Consider the following 18541-nt stretch of genomic DNA (forward strand, 5'->3'; position numbering starts at 1 on the left):
AGTGAGCCACGCATGCCGCTTATTATTGCAATGTTAACCAAACACTTCCGGCTGTCCCCATCTGACAGGAAGAAAAGTAATCTGCAGAATTGAACATGACAGATGAAGATCCACTCTGGCAGGGGCGTTATTAGATATAAAGTTGTTGTGGTGCCCTAGCTCCCACATTTCCAAAGTCACAGTTTGTCGTGAACATTTCCCACATGAACAAAATATGCCAGGTATTGTGTTATCAGAACGTACTCTACATTATCAAGCATAATCGGTGGTGGAACATTGTTGCAAATATCTTGCATTGCAGCATTTGGATGTATTTTACATGCAGTACAAATGTATTTTACCATGGGTGGTGTTCCTGCAGAAATGTAACTGTTAACAAAATTCTGTGTGTTTTACTAATAAGCATTGCTTTTATTTGGATTTTCAATGCACAGTATTAACTTGTACAGAGGATTTTTTGGCATGTTTTCCCCATATTAGTACTTTGTGCATGCAAAAAGTCATGGAATCCCAAAAGGTTTTAGATTTCTGGTAACTTCTATTAAGATTCGAGTTTCTTTTTTGAAATATGGACTAACTTTAAAAGTTTTATAAATGCTCTGACTGAGAATGAGCCTTGTGTATTGATAAAGTTAACATGGAAAATTTTGGCTGCAATGACCAAAGGTGTGTTTGGAGAATAAAAAAGTGCAGAACCCTTCAGCTGTTAAATATGGGGTGTATTGTCGATGCTTGGACTTGTGTTAGATGGTGGCACTGTTCATTAGACGAGGGGAAAATTGACTCATTCTGCATACTGGCAGATTCTAGAAACAAATATTTGTAGAAAGAAAAGGTGACGGCGAACAGAGCATGCCTTCAACAACAGAATGATATTCCTAATAATAACTCAAATTCCACAATGGACTACCTAAAGAGCTGCAAGCTCAAGGTTTTGCCCATGCTCTGTTACCTAAACATCACTGAAATTATATGGACAGACCTCAAATGAGCAGTGAACGCAAGACAGGTAAAGAGTCTAACAAAACAAAAGCATTTTGCAAGAAGATAAAATAGAATGACATGAAAATAGGACACGGAAAGACATAAGAAAATACAGAAACTTAATCTTTTAAAGATACTTACTGAAACAGAGGTTACAGAATGCTTTAAATGCAAACAAAAAGTAGAATACAGCCATGAATAACAGAGGAACAAGAAAGTAAAACAGAACAATTATGGTAAAATAAAGACCGACATTAGAACAAGAGCACCTGTTTAAGAAGATGTGGCAAAAGATCGCTATCTGTTAAAGATATAACATACGACCTGTTAGATATAGACATTCAAATAAAATGCTGTTCACCATTTATGTCATAAGATCTGTGCACTAGCAGCTGTTATAATGAAATCACCATTGGAACCTTACCACCCTGCCAACTCATTTTCAGTTCCCATATCACGTCTGGGATTCCCTTTGGAGGGTTCATTTGGGCAATTTCAGCCAGTCGCATTTCCGATTATTCCTAAATCTTCAAGGTAGTTTATGGCCACTCCAAGTGGGTAATTTCTGTCTTTTCATCCTGATTAAAAGCAAACCTTTGCAATGATTGATGGAAAGCCACATGGAGCCGACTTTTTTGCTCCTACGGACGCTGTTCACAGGCCATTTGGTGTGACTCCTCAATTCGCCCAATTTCCATAACGTTGATAAGAGTGAAAAGTTATTGAGACCCTTAGAGCATCAATAGTCGCATAAATGGAAAATACCCATGGTTGAAATGAACCATAATGATTTTTGAAGCCTTGAGCTGTTTTTTTTCCACTTTTCCACCTGAAAAAAAAAAAAAAGAACAACTCTAAATTCAATCTGTTACAGCTCCACTACTGTGAAATGAACAACCTTGGACTCTGAAGATGATAGAAACTAGCAACTCGTGTCCTCATCTGTGTGTGTGAGTGAGGTTTCCAAATCTCACTGTCCTTTTAAAAATTGTTGGACATTTATAATAACATTATAACAAGTGACATTGATGCCCTAAACACTGTCAACAGCAAGCACAGAAATGTTTCAGCCATTTTGTTCATCGCAGAACTTCTTCAGCCTCCCCAGCCTATTCCATCGACCAAAGCCCCCCCAGCTTGGCCCCCACCACCGGTGCCCACAGCTGTCATTTCCAACAGCGTCAATGCTGTTGTCTAGGACGCTAAGGGCCTCTGTGTTGGTAAACACCATCTCAACCAGAGGTCCAAGGATGCAGTGAAGAGAGGGACAATCAGACTGTCCAATCAGAGAAATCTTATCCATATCCCTTGCAAGAACACAGCATCCAGTTCCACTATAACTAATCTCAAACACGCAGTACTCAATGTCAGATCTTTAAGTAACAAATCATTCTTAATTAATAGTTTTATTTCCTCTCACAATCTTGATTTTATGTTTTTAACTGAGACGTGGCTCGACAAAAACACAGCAAATGCAGTCCTGATTGAGTCTAGTCCACCTGACTTCAATTTTGTGTCTGAAACACGAGAAAACCAGAGGGGTGGGGGTGTTTGTGCCATGTTCAGGGACAATATACCCACCCGCAAGTTGTCATTTGGGGTTTTTTCATCATTTGAGTATGTGTCATTCAAAATGGAGATAAAACAATCTTCCATACTTTATATCACCATTTATAAACCACCACAGAATTGTTTTATTGATGATTTTACTGAACTACTTTCAATTGTGTGCACTGCTTTTGACTGTTTAGTCATACCAGGGGACTTGAATGTGCATGTGGACGTAGCGCATAACAAGGAAGCTAAAGAGCTCACTGCTGTCCTTGAAATGTTTGGTCTAACTCAGCATGTGACTGAGCCCACCCACAACAGAGGGCACACTCTAGATGTGCTCATTTCAAGGGGTGTGGTTATTTCAAACTTGAATGTCGTCGATGTTGCTTTATCTGATCATTTCTGTGTTTTCTTCGACCTATCTACTTTACCCAAATCAGCAGCTGGGTCTGCAGTTGTTCGGGGAAGACTCATAAACGACAGAATAGGGACACAGTTTATGGAAATGATTAGGTTTGAGAACACCCTGTGTTCTGATTAGAGCCTGGCTCGGGCTGGATTTTTCTGTCCGAGCCCGGCCCTCAACCGACAGAAAAGTTCTCAAATCCGACCCGAGCCCAAGATTAATTAAAATATTTGTGTCCGAGCCCGCCGGAAGCCCGAGACCAGTGACCAACGCAAGACGGCGCACCCTATTCAGTAAATACACATTGGTGACAGCGCACCATTATCCACCATAATCCATTATAAAACATACACATTAATGGCGGTGCACCATAACAAATGCACAAGCACTCTTCAGTTCTCCAGAAGCTATTTTTCTCTTAATGTCCTCCATAGCGCTTCCAGCCAACTGAGCTTGGCTGCACTGATCGCACGTGTTTAATGTAAAGTTGTTCGAATGTTCGATATGCGTGCGTGCGCACCGAGCTTGCACAGACCATAGATGCACACAGATGCATGCTGCACGGCATGAGGCATGAATAGTCTACCAACATTTTCATTTATGCATATTCAATTATTTATGTTTATCACAAAAACTGACGTTTGCAATGAACTGAAACCTGTCCTCTGGCTGTTTATAATTTTCACGATGTCTGCTTGCTTTCGAGCCCGACCTGAGTCCGACAAGACATTCTAATTTTTTGTCCGAGTCCGGCCTGGCCCGTCGGGCTTCGGTCGGGTTGCCATACTCTAGTTCTGATGTTGATGATCTGTTGAACTCTTACACATCAAGTCTCTTAAATGTTTTGTATACCATTGCTCCTGTCAAGGTTAGAATGGTTAAAAGTAGGCAAAGGGCGCCATGGAGGAAAGAAGAGTCGGTCAGGGCACAGAAAAGGGAGTGCCGGAGAGCCGAACGGAAATGGCGCAAGTCAAAGCTCCAAGTTCATTATGATACTTACAAAGAAAAGCTATGTGTGTTCAACCAGACTTTGCGTAGAACAAGGGAGAGTTATTTTTCTGAAATCATCAAAAACTGCAGTAACAACTCTCGTGTCCTGTTTGCAACAGTAAACAGATTAACAAACCCTCCAGTTTCACTGCCTTTAGAACTCATTTCTACATCTAAGTGTAATGAGTTTGCAACATTCTTTAATGACAAAGTTCAAGGCATTAAAAATGCAATAATTTCCACAACACAAACAACTACTCTGCAGCCAGCTAGACACCTAGAGCTGACACATTTCACACCTGTTACTGACAAAACAGTCGAAGAGACCATCTGCAGTCTGAGTTCATCAACATGCTGCCTTGATGAGTTGCCCACTAGATTCCTAAAGTCTGTGCTGAGCAGTTTGTTACCACAACTCGCTCATCTAGTCAACATCTCACTCCAGACTGGAACATTTCCAAAGGCCTTAAAAACTGCTGTCATTAAACCCCTTCTAAAGAAGAGCAATCTTGATGCCAAAGTACTGAACAACTTCCGGCCCATATCAAACCTGCCATTCTTAGGCAAAGTCCTAGAAAAAGTTGTATACCAACAGCTTAGTGACTTTCTCCTGTCTAACAATGCTTTTGATACTTTCCAATCAGGCTTTAGGCCCTACCACAGCACTGAGACAGCTCTGATCAAGGTGACAAATGACATCCGCCTGAACACAGATGCAAGTAAAGTCACAGTCTTAGTTCTGCTGGACCTGAGTGCTGCCTTTGACACAGTTGACCATGCAATCGTATTACAGAGGTTAGAAGACTGGGTGGGAATCTCTGGTCGTGCTTTAAACTGGTTCAAGTCCTATCTGGAGGACAGGAAATATTTTGTTGAAATTGGTAACTGTGTCTCAGACCAAATGGCTATGACCTGTGGGGTTCCCCAGGGGTCAATCCTGGGACCCGTGCTGTTCAATCTGTACATGCTTCCACTAGGCCAGCTAATACGCAGCTATAATGTGTCCTACCACAACTATGCAGATGACACTCAGATCTACGTGTCACTGACGGCAGGAGAACACAGGCCTGTAGATACATTGTGTCACTGCATCGAAGAGATCAGTGTGTGGATGCAAAACAATTTCCTCCAGCTAAACTCAGACAAAACTGAAATCATTGTCTGTGGCTCACAGAAACAAAGAGAAAGTGTTATCAGTCATCTTGAGACTCTCTCTCTAAAACCTAACTATCAAGTTAGAAATCTCGGGGTAATATTGGACTCAGACCTGAACTTTAACAGCCACATTAAATCTGTAACATCAGCAGCTTTTTACCATCTAAAAAACATTGCCAGAATCAAAGGAATAGTGTCCAAACCAGACTTAGAAAGACTAATCCATGCGTTTGTCTCCAGCAGGTTAGACTACTGTAACGGCCTGCTCACTGGGCTCTATAAACCGGCTGTAAGACAGCTGCAGTACCTCCAGAACGCTGCTGCTCGAGTCCTGACTAGAACCAGGAAATACGACCATATTAGTCCAGTGCTCAGGTCTCTGCACTGGCTTCCTGTCGCTCAGAGAATAGACTTTAAAACAGCTCTGCTTGTGTACAAGTCTCTTCACGGTCAAGCGCCAAAGTACATCTCTGACATGTTAAAGCCATATGGGCCAACTCGGGCTCTGAGAACCTCAGGGAAGGGTCTCCTGCTGGTGCCCAGAGTCAGGACTAAACAAGGTGAGGCTGCGTTTCAGTTTTATGCTCCTAAAATCTGGAACAGTCTTCCAGAAGATGTGAAACAGACCTCAACTCTGACAATGTTTAAATCCAGGCTGAAAACAGTTCTATTTAGCTGTGCATATGACACCTGAAAGTATTTTATCTGCACTCTTCACTTTTTAATTAATTAATGACTATTTTAATAGGTTTTTAACATATATATATATATATATATATATATATATATATATGTTTATTTTTTTTTTTAATTATTTTTTTTTAATGATTTTATTGCCTTCTTGTGATTTTATGTAGCTGTGAAGCACTTTGAATTGCCCTGTGTATGAATTGTGCTCTATAAATAAAATTGCCTTGCCTTGCCTTGCCTTGCCTTCATGGCAGCAGGTTGAATTTCGATAACAGATTTGTTGTGGTCCTCGTACAGCTCCACAGCGACCACAAAGGTGGACAGGTTTTATGGCACAAGGGATAAGATTATTTCCTAAACTATTCGGCTTGGAACTATTAACTTCTGTTCTCAGGGGAGAAAGTCAAATACCACCAATAGAGGATGAAGACAACAAAGCAGGACATTTTAAACTTGCTTTTGAAAATGCCCACTTAAGGTAAAGATGATGACCAAGCTTTTGAAGTTCAATAAACTGATGGATCATTTTATGTTGTGCAGTCTGTTACAATTAAAGAGAATTTGCTAAACAAGATAATAAAGAGAAGTGTTATTATCCTGACCAGCCGTAACATTAAAACTATTCACACAAAGTGAAAAATATTCAGCAAGTTTACAAGACACTCAAATTATCATGATAGCCAGACCAAAGCTGGACTTTTAAAATGCATGTAAACATGTAAGCTGGACTTTTAAAATGCATGTAAAGTCTGACCGAAACATTCAACATAAAATTTGAAGCTCTCAAAACAGCTAGGTAAGGTGGTTGGAGATCAAATCCATCCTGCATGATCAAGATGATCTCATTCAAATAGTTCTGTTTTTTTTTCACCGAAAAATCTAAAATCCGCCCAATGAGGCTATTCGTGGTTGAGTAATTATAATGATATAGTAATTATAACTCAACTCAACTGTGCAATAACATTACTAAATGATCGTCATGTTACAATGCAACATTCTCTTGGGAAACCCTGGGTTCTGGCATTTATAGTATCTATGTGAACCTTTGGCACATAACACTGATAAGAGCATTGTTGCATAGCAACCACACTGGCAGCCTCCTACAGCAGGACAATGTATCTGACCTCAGAAACTGCTTAGGGACATCACAAACAACAAAATAAGGAGCCCAAGATACTTAACTAATTTTTAATTTTGTAAATCTAAATATAGTCAAAAATCTGCCAAATAAACCAGACCACAACACACCTAGCCCCGCCCTGCAGTCCAAAATGGCACTGCAAAAAACAACCCGTTTTCATCATACTGTATCAAATAATGCTTTCTTGTCAAAGTCAAGTGAAAACTCTTTGGTGTTAGTGCCTCAAAGCACCAGTTGTGGTAATGTCATACAGCAAGATCACCTTCAAGTATTTGATTAGGAATAGTAATTAGTTTCTAATGGGTTTAAGCTTTTTTTTTTCCAACACAATGAGGACTGACAAGACCCAATATGAGACATATTGCTTTAATATTGTGGTTGGTTGTCATACGCGTCATACGTTGTTAAGAGTCTCAATGTGTGTCTTTGGCTTTTTCTGTCTTTGGCTTCGGAAACTTGAACACATGTCTTTTGTGTGGAGTGTATTTATTTTTAAGAGACAGTTAACTCAATTCTCAACCACAAAACTATGACCTCTTGCATCCTTTTCTGACTCACAAGAACTGTCTTCTGCTTTCATTAGTGCCTGTATAGAGGTGAGGTGATTCATTTCTGAAGGGTTGCTGCGGCACAAGACAATGCGTCAGACATGGTGTAATAAATGGGATGAATAAAGTACTTCTATTCTATTCTATTCTATTCTAATGAATCCACGATCATTAAAGAATAGGTTAAAAGTTATTCACCTTTCCCTTAATTACTGCAAAATTTCTTTAGTATGCTGTAATCATTGCTCTTTGCCATAGTGCTATTATTAGACCGCTTCCTATCACAATTTCATCTGAAGTCATGGAGAAAAAAAAAAAGAAAAAAGAGTCCTTGCTCTGTAAAGATGTATGTGGAATCTCTCAAAGTTGGAACCCTTTTTTATTTGAAACTCACTCGTCGAGTACCTGTTCCTCGGTCATAACACAGACTTAATATATATTCTCAATCCTGATATATATTCTCAATCTGGCCACCCCAATTAAAACATCAGCCCAGTCTCACAAGAAAAAATGTTCTAGGTACAGTTGTCCACAAATTTAAGGCCTAATCTTAACCATTTCTAAATGAGAGGGGAAGTGAAAGGACTTTGGAAAACATTGTGTATGGTGGACATAAAACAAATCAATACCTCTGTCTTCCCCTTCTTTCCCCTTATAATTTTTGTGCATTGCCAGTCAGCAAGACGGGACAGTTGGACTCACTTGACCAACATAACTATTACACATTCTAGCAAGAGATAATGTTGTAAATTTGTCCCTCGCAGGAAACTGTTGAAACACAGTTGTGCAACACGAAGAGTGGCAAAGAGTGGGGACCCACTGCGGTTTGAGGGTATAAATAATTTGTTCTGTGGTATGACAACCTAAATCATTCTTCATTTGACATGAAATTATTTAGAGCACAGAATGGAATTGGCTCTGCATATCTTACCTAACCTACAACCTACATCGATGCAGAATAATCTCCCATTGCCTATTCTTATCAGAATCAGTAGTGAAATGTAACCCTGCACAGAGGCAATTATTCACTGTCCTCCATCAATCTGGGAAATAATTTGCAGGAAACACTGTTCACTGCCCTTCCCTCATTCAGAAGGACATTTGCAAACTGCCAAATACTACTTTGTACTTAGCTTTCAGGCTTTTAAAAGAAACAATCGGGGGCACCTTACATAGTTCCTTCATTCACAGTGTTCAGCCCTCAAGGTCACATGCTTTGTCACTGACCATTATTAGAAAACAAATTCAGTGTGCATTCCACAAGGTGCATTGTCTTGTGGCCTCTGTAGCTTTAAGAATGCAAATACCATAGCTGGTAAATAGGCGAAAATGCAAACACAGACATGATATGCTATAACTTGAAAGAACAACCCCCCTGTAGACTAAAACAAGTGTCTTTTTCATCTGCTGACCTAATTTTGTACATAGGTTGAGGAAATGACCATTGTCTTACAGCATCCCCCTGTAGTTTGCATTGTATAGGCTACGGTAACCTAAAACTTCTGAAAACTCTTTTTTTCTTTACATCAAGCAAAGGTCATACATAACAGGAAAATGCAATCAGTGGTTCACTCAGCTTCAATAGCATGTTTTCCTTTTGAATTACCACTGTGTAAACAATGAAAAAAAAAAACAGTAAAAAATAGAAAACAATCGGATAGGAAATCATACTGAACATATATAAAATAAGCACAGATGAATAAATCAGTGTCTGATGAACATGGGCTTAAAATCTATGGACATATTAGTTCATTTTCACCATCAGATTTCTGCTTAACTCTGCTGAAAGAATGTTGCAATATAAACAGTCACATTTTTGCTTGAAGCCGAGTTCTGCCAGATCAGCAAGATGTTACCAGTTTGTGCAACACTTGTAACGGTTTGGGTGAAAAGTGCAAGTATTCAGAGGAACATAGTCAGAGTTCAGGTGGTGCTGTCATTCTGTCAGATTTTCTTAAAGGTCACATCAAGCACAATAACTGTCATCTGATAACAACCTGGATTTCTACAAATGATTTTCTGTACAACTAAAATTTGCTGCAGCAAAGCTATTTCAATGAAAACTTTTATGCTTTCATAAAAGGATGGCTTATTTCAAATAATCAGTCAGAATCATGAATCATGTTGTAAATTGCTGTATTTGTAATATTCCAAAATTGTTTGTCTAATGAAAACACATTTATCTTTTATCAATCCACCACTGGAGCACAATACCCATATGTGGTGATACAGCAGTAAAGATAATCCTTGTGATTATCAAGGCACTCACAACACTTGGTTACAGGTTCTATAGATTTTCAAACACTTTGAAAAATAATGGTGCTAAGATGCGCACAATTGATACTCCAGTTAAAATCTATGTAGCATTGTTATCTTTTGTTGCATCAAATTTGGTAGCATTTGAAAGGGTATTTATGGGGGATTTCAAAAATAGGAGGCTGGAGATATTTATTCTTCGATATCACTCTTTTGTATCATTGTTGAACATTTGAAAGCAGACATGTTACATATTATTCCTATAAATCCCCAGAGCTCCCTCAGCGAGCAAGAGGTCCTGCTGGGCCTTCTTTTAAACAGCAGGTTGACTTCTGTCCAAGTCCAAGTATCTGAAAGTCTCCACCTGCTTCACCACCTGTCCATTTACCATTTCTCCCGTGGTTCAAAAAGTTGGAGGGCTTTATCGCCACATGTTCCACTCCCACAGCACAACTCTTTGATCTTGAAGATATTCAGCTCCAAAGAACTCCTGTGAGCAAAAGGAATCAGAGAGTCCACCGTAATCTTTTGATCTACAAATGATGTCATTATGACCAGTTTCCAGAAAAAGAGGCAAGTTTCTGCTGAATCTGTCTTCACTGGCTTTCAAGAACTGAGTGTAGTGTTTTATGGTATAAGGCACCATGCCACATATTCCTAAACCTCCCTCTGGTAACTGCTGACCTTGATAACCAGCATGGACTTGATGTTATTGTGACAGGGCTTCTTGCATAATTTTGATAAGCGAAGGACTGTTCTAGATCCAAAATTTTCATTGGAATTTAAAAGCTTATTGATGATTTTATTGTGATGTTTTAAATAGGTGAGCATATGTGTAAATGTGAGCATGAGTGTTTGTCTGTGTTATCCCCGTGATGGACTGATGAAACGCTGCCCCTCAGCTGAAATAGGCACCAGCCCTTTGCAAACATTACGGAGACAAAGCAGGTACTTGTGATTTGTCCGTTTAAAATGTAATTTCTTGACTTTTGAATGCAACTTGTGATTTTCCTTTCGGATAAATAAAGTGTCTTTTCTTTTCATTTAGTTTCAATGTGATATTCTTGAAACGCCAGTTATGGATGGCCTTGAAGATATGGAGCTGAATTTTAAAGACCAATGCGAAATTTGACCGGAAGCCAGTGAAGCTGTTGGAGAACAGGTATAATGTGATTGATGGATGGAATCCTGGTGATGATCCTGGCAGTGGAGTTGGGAGTAAGGGATGGACGGAGACGGCTGATGTTGCGTAGATGGTAATAGGCTGATGTTATTTATGTGGGTATGAAATGAGAGCTGGTGGAGAATTAGAGCATGGCCATCGTAGACTTTTTCATTGTGTCTTGGCAGTGGTTTGCGGTCTTGGTCCTACTTCCAGCCTTTCTCCAATGTGTCCCAATTCTTTTTTTAGGGTGGAGGGGCTGGGTAAAGTTATACAGCTACATGTCCCTGAAAATTGAGGTTTTTCAGTGGCACACTCTAAACAGAGTATCATATGTGTTTATGTGTGTAGAACTCACATGGGTTCATTTGATATAAACCAAAGACACTAATGTTTTACATGCTAGCTATAATGTGGCCAACTACAACATTTTTTTCAGTCTATAATACATACAATACCACACAGTGAGTAACCAGCATTTAAAGCTGCCCAAGGCATTTTTCAGAGTTTCTTTTTTTTTTTTTTTTTCCTTGTCCTGTCCAGCATTATGGCAGCAGAATGCTAAACACATTTGCTATGCCAAGGGAAGCTTTATGAATGTAAAGCTCCCCTTGATGCCCATCAACTCCTCATTTTTATTTATTTATTTTTGTTACAATATTTAAAATGATATGATAATAGTGCCGAACCGGACCGGGGGACAGAGAGAGAGGGAGAGCGAAGAAGAGAAAAAAAGGAACAGAAACATGAAGAGACAAACATGAAAAACAATGAAAAATCAGACAACCAGCTGCTACACCTGTAAAAACAAAACTGAAGACAATTCACGGCTTTTGTGGGGAATCCAGCCTTAGAAGCACCAGGAGCACCTGTAGGCAGACAAGCAGAGAACAAACACACAAACAAACAAACAAAAAAACACAAGCAGCAGCAATCTCATATAATACACAGGTGACTTTAAACCACAGGACAGCACAACAACTGCTTAGTGAGCATGCTACTGGGCTAATGAATGTGTGTGTGTGTTTTTTTTTCAGAGTTTCTGCAAACAACTCACAACAAGCGTTTGTTTACATCATGGAAATCGGCAAGCAAGGGCTTCTTGAAGGGTAGGTCAATTTCAGAAGAAGACTTTTTCAGCCATTGCACTGTAGTGTAACTGAAGAGGCTGGTTCTTTATATAAAGCTGAAGTTAATCACATACCCACAGGAGACACAGCCTGGACCAGTGCACTTTATAGCCTACGCACATGCTCAATTTTGATAAGCAAATAAATGAGAATAAGCTGGTCACTGTTTGTTCTTATCATTATAACAGTGTCATAAACTACTGACTGCTTGCTCATACTGATCATTTCTTAAAATTCTGAAACACATGCAGTGGAAACACAACCCCTGTTATTGCCAAGAAAGATGTGGCTTTCCTGTTAAGGGAGCTTGGCAGGTCATTTTTTTCTCATTAACATTCTTTGGTGTCAAAGTCCTGATAATCAGACACAACAAAAAAAAACTCCCCACAGGACATTATAAAGAGAAGACTTGTAGACTTGTAATTCCTTGTAGGTGGACAAATCTGCGTAATGCAAAAATAAAGGAGTATGCTACATTTTTACATATTCCAACTACTGTGTTTTGTTGCTACAGGGCTGTTTGTGCTCTCTGATTCATTATCACTTATTGTATCTTATGTCAAGGTTAAGTTATGTACACAGAGTTCCTGGCCTGACTCTCGCAGGGGCTGAACCTGCTAATTTAAGCCCACGGGACAAGTGAACATTGGCACGCAAAGCCAAGGTAGGAGAGTGCACTCACGGGTAAAGGTTTGATGAAAATATGTTTAGAATACGAGGTAAGCTTTGGTTTTGTGTACATTACCTGCTCCACTGCCATATATAGGTAAAATGTTCTCTCAAAAAAAAAAGAATACCGTTAAAAACTATCCAGTACAGTCTATACTAATGATGAATAAGGGAAGCCATTAGTTTCATGTTACTGTTCATCCTCATGCAAGGGATTCTCTTTTTTGTGTTACATGTCAGTGAGTTATTTCAAATTTCGTTAGAAGTTAGTGTTGCTGTTATATTTAGAAAAGTTCCCCTTGAGTGAGACATTTTCTTACTATATGAAAAATAATTTCTGAACTATTCACCCCCCCACAAAAAAACCCCACAAAAAAACCATGTCTTTGCAGCTTGTTTGATAAGGACACACTGTCGATGAAAAGTCAACTTTTAGACTACAATTGTAGTAAGAATGACATGATGTTTGAATAAACTTTAATTTCCTAATTTTGTTTTCTTATTTCTTTCCTCGGGCTGATACTGCTAATGCTTAGATTTGGACATTTTCATGGAAATAAGAAAAATGGCTTTGTCTTCTTGAAGATTAAAAAACTCTTTTGCTTCTGCACAGAAAGACCTGCGTGTTTGTCTCCACTCTCTGAAGGGAGACAGTCTCTCTCTGTGCTCGTCTTTAGTCTCAGCAGTTTTAAAGTGTGACATGGAAGTGTCTCCAGTGCTTGAGAGTAGACTCGTCAAGATAACAGGACGTTTTTTTAAGTTGAACACATTCACTTTTGAAGGTGGGACATCAATGAAGCCTGGACAGAGAATCCAGTGAATATATGTTCCCCTAACAAGCTTTTTTGGGTACGTGTCCAGTTTCAGAGCCTCAGCTTCAGTGTCAACTGGGTTGTTGACTCCAGAAGGAAAATGTCCAAATTGGCACATGAAAGAATATCTAATATTTGTGAAACATAAAACTAAATTCTATAAAGAAAAGAAAAAAAATCATTGCTAACAAACTCAGAAAGCTGACCTTATTGGTTCTATCTTACGTAGTAAAACATTTAAAGTCTGGAGCATTCCATTACTAGAAGTCAGCTGGAATAGCGAGCGCAAAACAAATTTCATGGTGTCATGAAAATGTGCTAGTTCAGGGGGGAAACGTCTATCTCAGGAAAGTCAAAACAAACACTTTAAATCGTTCTTTATCTGTCTTAGAAAGGGACTTGAGTGTCTCAGCCCTTTTTCAGTGATTTTAGGCACAAATCCTTCCGTCTGGATACATAATCAGCCTGGAGCAGTACGGAGGCACACGTCCTCAGGAAAAACTAGAGGGTGCTGTCTTTGAATGTGGCTGTGTAATTACAGTGACCTCTCATAGTTTATGTCAACATTGTTTATCTCCGACATTCAAACTACTTGAGTGCATTTTCCAAAGTGTTGTCCAAGAACCTTCCAGACAGACCGTCATACAGAGACAAAATGCAAATCAATCATTTTTTGCAGAGATCCATGGAGATTGTTATTGGAGAGCCGTCATGCGTGTCGTCGGGTGTGCGTGATAGCTTCAGATCTAAAATAATCAATTGTCACTGACATGCAAGCACTCAGCATTGACATCCTTAACGTTCGTGATACAGGATGTGTCATGGCCTTGACCTGATCGCATTTGTTTATCTCACTTCCAAAACATTTATCCACACAGTTTGAGGATATAGGGCAGGAAACATTGAAGGCGACTACAGAGCACCCCACCCATGCCAGACAAACACTAGTTCATGCTATATGACCATTGGATTAACATTTTATTGATTTTTTTTTTTTTAATTTGTGAACTAATTAGATAATTACTGCAATGCATGCATTTATGTTAGCAGTTAAATTAATCTGGGTATGCTATTTTTTCATACTGTACTTTGTTACTGATGTTTTCTCCAGATGTTTTACTATAGTTTAGACATTACTGAAACGCCCCAAACAGCTGTCCCATTGTGAAAGGCTGTCTATATTTCCACTTGGATGTGTTCAAAGGTCTGCTCTTTCTGTATGTATGGCCAACTGTTTTCTGCTTTTTAAAACAATAACTCGACCCTATCAAAAGTTGCTGTTGATGTAAAATGTCGAGTTAAGCAGCGGCAAGTCCAAAATGATATTTGGTTCCCAGCATGGCTTGTGTTTTTGTGTACAAAAATAAAACAGTAGACCTCCTTGGAGCAATTTCCAGTTTTTGATTTAAGCCCATGTTCATCAGACACTTTGATTTATTTAGATTTTTTTTCCCTCTTTGTTTTTGTAAATTTACTTTTTATTTAGATGAAAAATGTTTGGATTTTAATTCATTTAGAAAATTGATGCTGCTTAGATATTATTGTCTGCAGGGTTTATGCGAGACAGGGAGCTTTCTTACTGAATTTTGAAGTGTCGAGTTGTATAAACAAAGCCTAAATACAAATGCAAAATTTGTAGACGATATATTTAATGCTTAGCATGTTGTTGGCTAATTTCCTGGAGGGCATAGGAGCAGATTTGTACACCCAGAACTCAAGGCTGCCCAAGAGGATTTACTTTGAGGTTGACAAAACCTAAAAAAAAGGTGGGTCAGTATGGGTCAGTCTGCTGAGTAGAAGGAGTCGACACATCATTTAAACAGCTGGCTCATATGCCAGATTCCCCACTCAGATCCAGGGACAGTGCACTTCAACCATATGTTGCACTGATGTCAACAACAACGTTGTCTTACATGGATGAATAAAGCAATTGAATCTGCTGAATACATTGTATTCCAGAAGATGATTACGTGCACATGTATATTTGTCTCTATATGGCACATTAACCTCCTAAATAAATCAATGACAGAATAATCAATGCGCCGGGGCAGCAGGCTGAGGGCAGCAGACGCCAATGGGATCAACAAGTTAATCAGGAAGGCTAGCTCTGTCCTGGGGGTCCAGCTTGACTCTCTGTTGGTGGTGTCTGAGAGGAGGATGCTGTGTAAACTGCATAGTATCCTTGGCAACAACACTCACCCTCTCCACCAGGTGCTAATCTCGCACAGAAGCACCTTCAGCAACAGACTTCCACCCCTGTGTACAACAGAACGCCAGAGGAAGTCCTTTCTGCCTGTGGCCATCAGACTTTTTAACTACCTCAGGTCAAGAGAGGGTCAGTGGAAACATTGTGTGGAAGGCCAAATGGAAATGCCACTTCATACAATGTCACTTTTTCCAAATCACTTGTTTGTATGTTTGTACATAGTTATTTTTTTTCTTGAAACTTTGAGAGCTCTGACAGACCTGTGCTTTTCTAAAGGGGACACATGTTTTCACCTGTGTTTAAGACATTTGTTCTCTTGTAGCTTGTCAACACTTCTTGTCTTATTGTGTGCTGATTGCAGGGACATAGGGACAGGAGTGGACCCAATAATGTAATATATGTGGGAGAGGTTTCTTTCAGGGTGACAATGCCCCCATCCTTAAGCCACTGCTTGAAAATAATGTTAGTCATCTGCTAGGTGAACACCAATTGGAGCTTTTAGACTGTCATGTTTGACAGCATCTCTGAAACATTAACAAAATGAGGGAATTTGTTTTGGAAAAATATAGTTCTATCCATCCAGCAGACTTTCAAAGATCTGTGCTATTGCCTGGTTGGATTTACCGTTCTGGTGGCCCGTGGTTGTTATTTTCCTTTGTCTATCTTCTCTTTATGCGCTGTAATAAAAATAATGTGAATTTCTTAATTAAGATAAAAACTTATGCTTCTTTGTATTTGAAATATTTATCTGCTTCATTCAAGGTTTTGAAATCATGTTAAAGTCAAAGTTTACCTCATGACTGTAGAATTCGAATCATATGTTTTTCCTGTTCCGACCTCAGCAACAACTGATAGGATGAAACACATTTTAACAGTGAAATTCAGTGTTTGCTGACAAAGATGTACAGTGCAGCGAGCAGTCATACATCCAGCCTGATGTAGTTATGATGTACATATAGACCTACTGTAGCAATGACAACTTCTGGCCCTTGACCATTATTCATAATGGATCACAACATTAAAAACAAGAGCCTGTTTCAATATTTGTTGCTCACATTTTGCAAACAATGTTAAGTAAAATTACATCGTTACATGGTTCTTAAGTTTATCTAACTTGATCTAAATTTACTTAAGGAATATGCTTTACAGCTTACTTAAGACTGGTCTCTAAATTCTGATGAGTCCTCCACGTTCACATTCACTGTAGGTCATAAGTGCAGTAGGAAGAGAAGCCTGTGAAATGTCACTGTAGCATCCCAGATAGCAAAATTCATTACCTGGCCTTCTGTGCCATCTTTTTAAAGGGGGTTAGAAATTGCCTGTGGACCCCACCCAATGATAAGTCCATGTTGTGCGATGTGTATATGAGCACTGCTTCTGTCCTATATCCCCTCCTGAAAAACCTGCTGTGACCTCGCTGTAACCCTCCTCAGTAAGTTTTAAGGTGTGACGGTTTGATTAAACGTGATGATAGTCTCTGTCATTTGGACGTGTGGGCATGATTAAACCTACTATTTCCCAAGTACAAACTATCCTCAAACGACTAAAAACAGCATTCTCTTTCCCCTTTTCTCTTTTCTTTTCTTTTTTTCTTTAATCCACCGCAAACATTTTCTGTTGAAAGTAACAGAATTGTTGGAGTGCAGTTTCCACTTATTGATTTCTGAGTTAATTGTTAACCATCCGTGTTACTCTCTATGTAGCCAGGTGATATAAAGGAGGAGCTGCCAACCCCCCCCCCCCCCCCCCACTGCATGCTTTTATAGTCTCACTGATGTGTTTGTTTAATAGTTACATATCTGAATGGCAGATTACTGTTATTTTCTAATGATTGTTATCAATAGAAAATTAACAAATTGTCATTTTTAGAAAAAGCTCTGGGAAAGTTTATTGCGCTTCTTTCAAGATAGTTCTTTCTTAAAGGTACAATGTACACTAAACTAAATGAAGAGCTTGAACTAGATAATATATCAAGCTGTGGATTGACAACAAACTGAAATTTAACATCAACACAGAACACATTTGTAAAAAAAGCCAACAACGTCTGTTTTGTCTACGCAAGCTAGCCAGTTTCAATGTGGATAAGACCATGATGACGCTTTTTTATAAGTCCTACATTGAGTCAGTCTTATCTTTTTCTATACCCTGTTGGTTCAACAACCTCAGCGTGAAAGCCAAAAACTCCCTCGCCAAAATTGTGAAGGTCAGTGGCAAAATTATAGGTGCCCAGCAAAGCAGTCTCACTGACCTGTACAAGAAAGCCACCCTGAGGAAGGCTGAGTCTATTTTATCAGTCAGTGCCCACCCCCTCCACTCTGATTTTCAGCAATTTCCATCTGGCTCACGCTTTAGGTTCCCCTCTGTAAAAACCAACAGATTTAGGTATTCATTTGTCCCCAGTGCCATCTCCCTTTTAAATTCACACTATCGTTGATCACTTGACCTGATCCCTTGTGTTGTCTATGGCATTTTATGGTGTGATGATGTTTCTTTCTTATTTTATTTATTAGTTATGATGTTTTTATCTTATTTTATACCATATTTATGGTCCTTTTAACATTTTACTGACCAATTACACTTTATGTTTGTCCTGTGTTATCTGTTGTTGTTCTATGTGCTTATGTTGTTGTCTTGCTGCACATTCATTTGCCCCTTTTGGGGACAATAAAGTGGAAAGTTGAAGTTGAAGTTGAAGTTGAAGATCATACTGGACACACCGTGGCAAAATTTTTTCTTCCTTTTCTTGCAGAAAGTAGTATTAAAGGATATGAAAAAAATTATGTTATTTACTCTTTAAATGACAGTTTTGACTTAGCAGGAGTAATTTAATTGTTTGTC

This window comes from Odontesthes bonariensis, chromosome 22 (genome assembly GCF_027942865.1).
Source record: "Odontesthes bonariensis isolate fOdoBon6 chromosome 22, fOdoBon6.hap1, whole genome shotgun sequence".
Lineage (NCBI taxonomy): Eukaryota > Metazoa > Chordata > Actinopteri > Atheriniformes > Atherinopsidae > Odontesthes > Odontesthes bonariensis.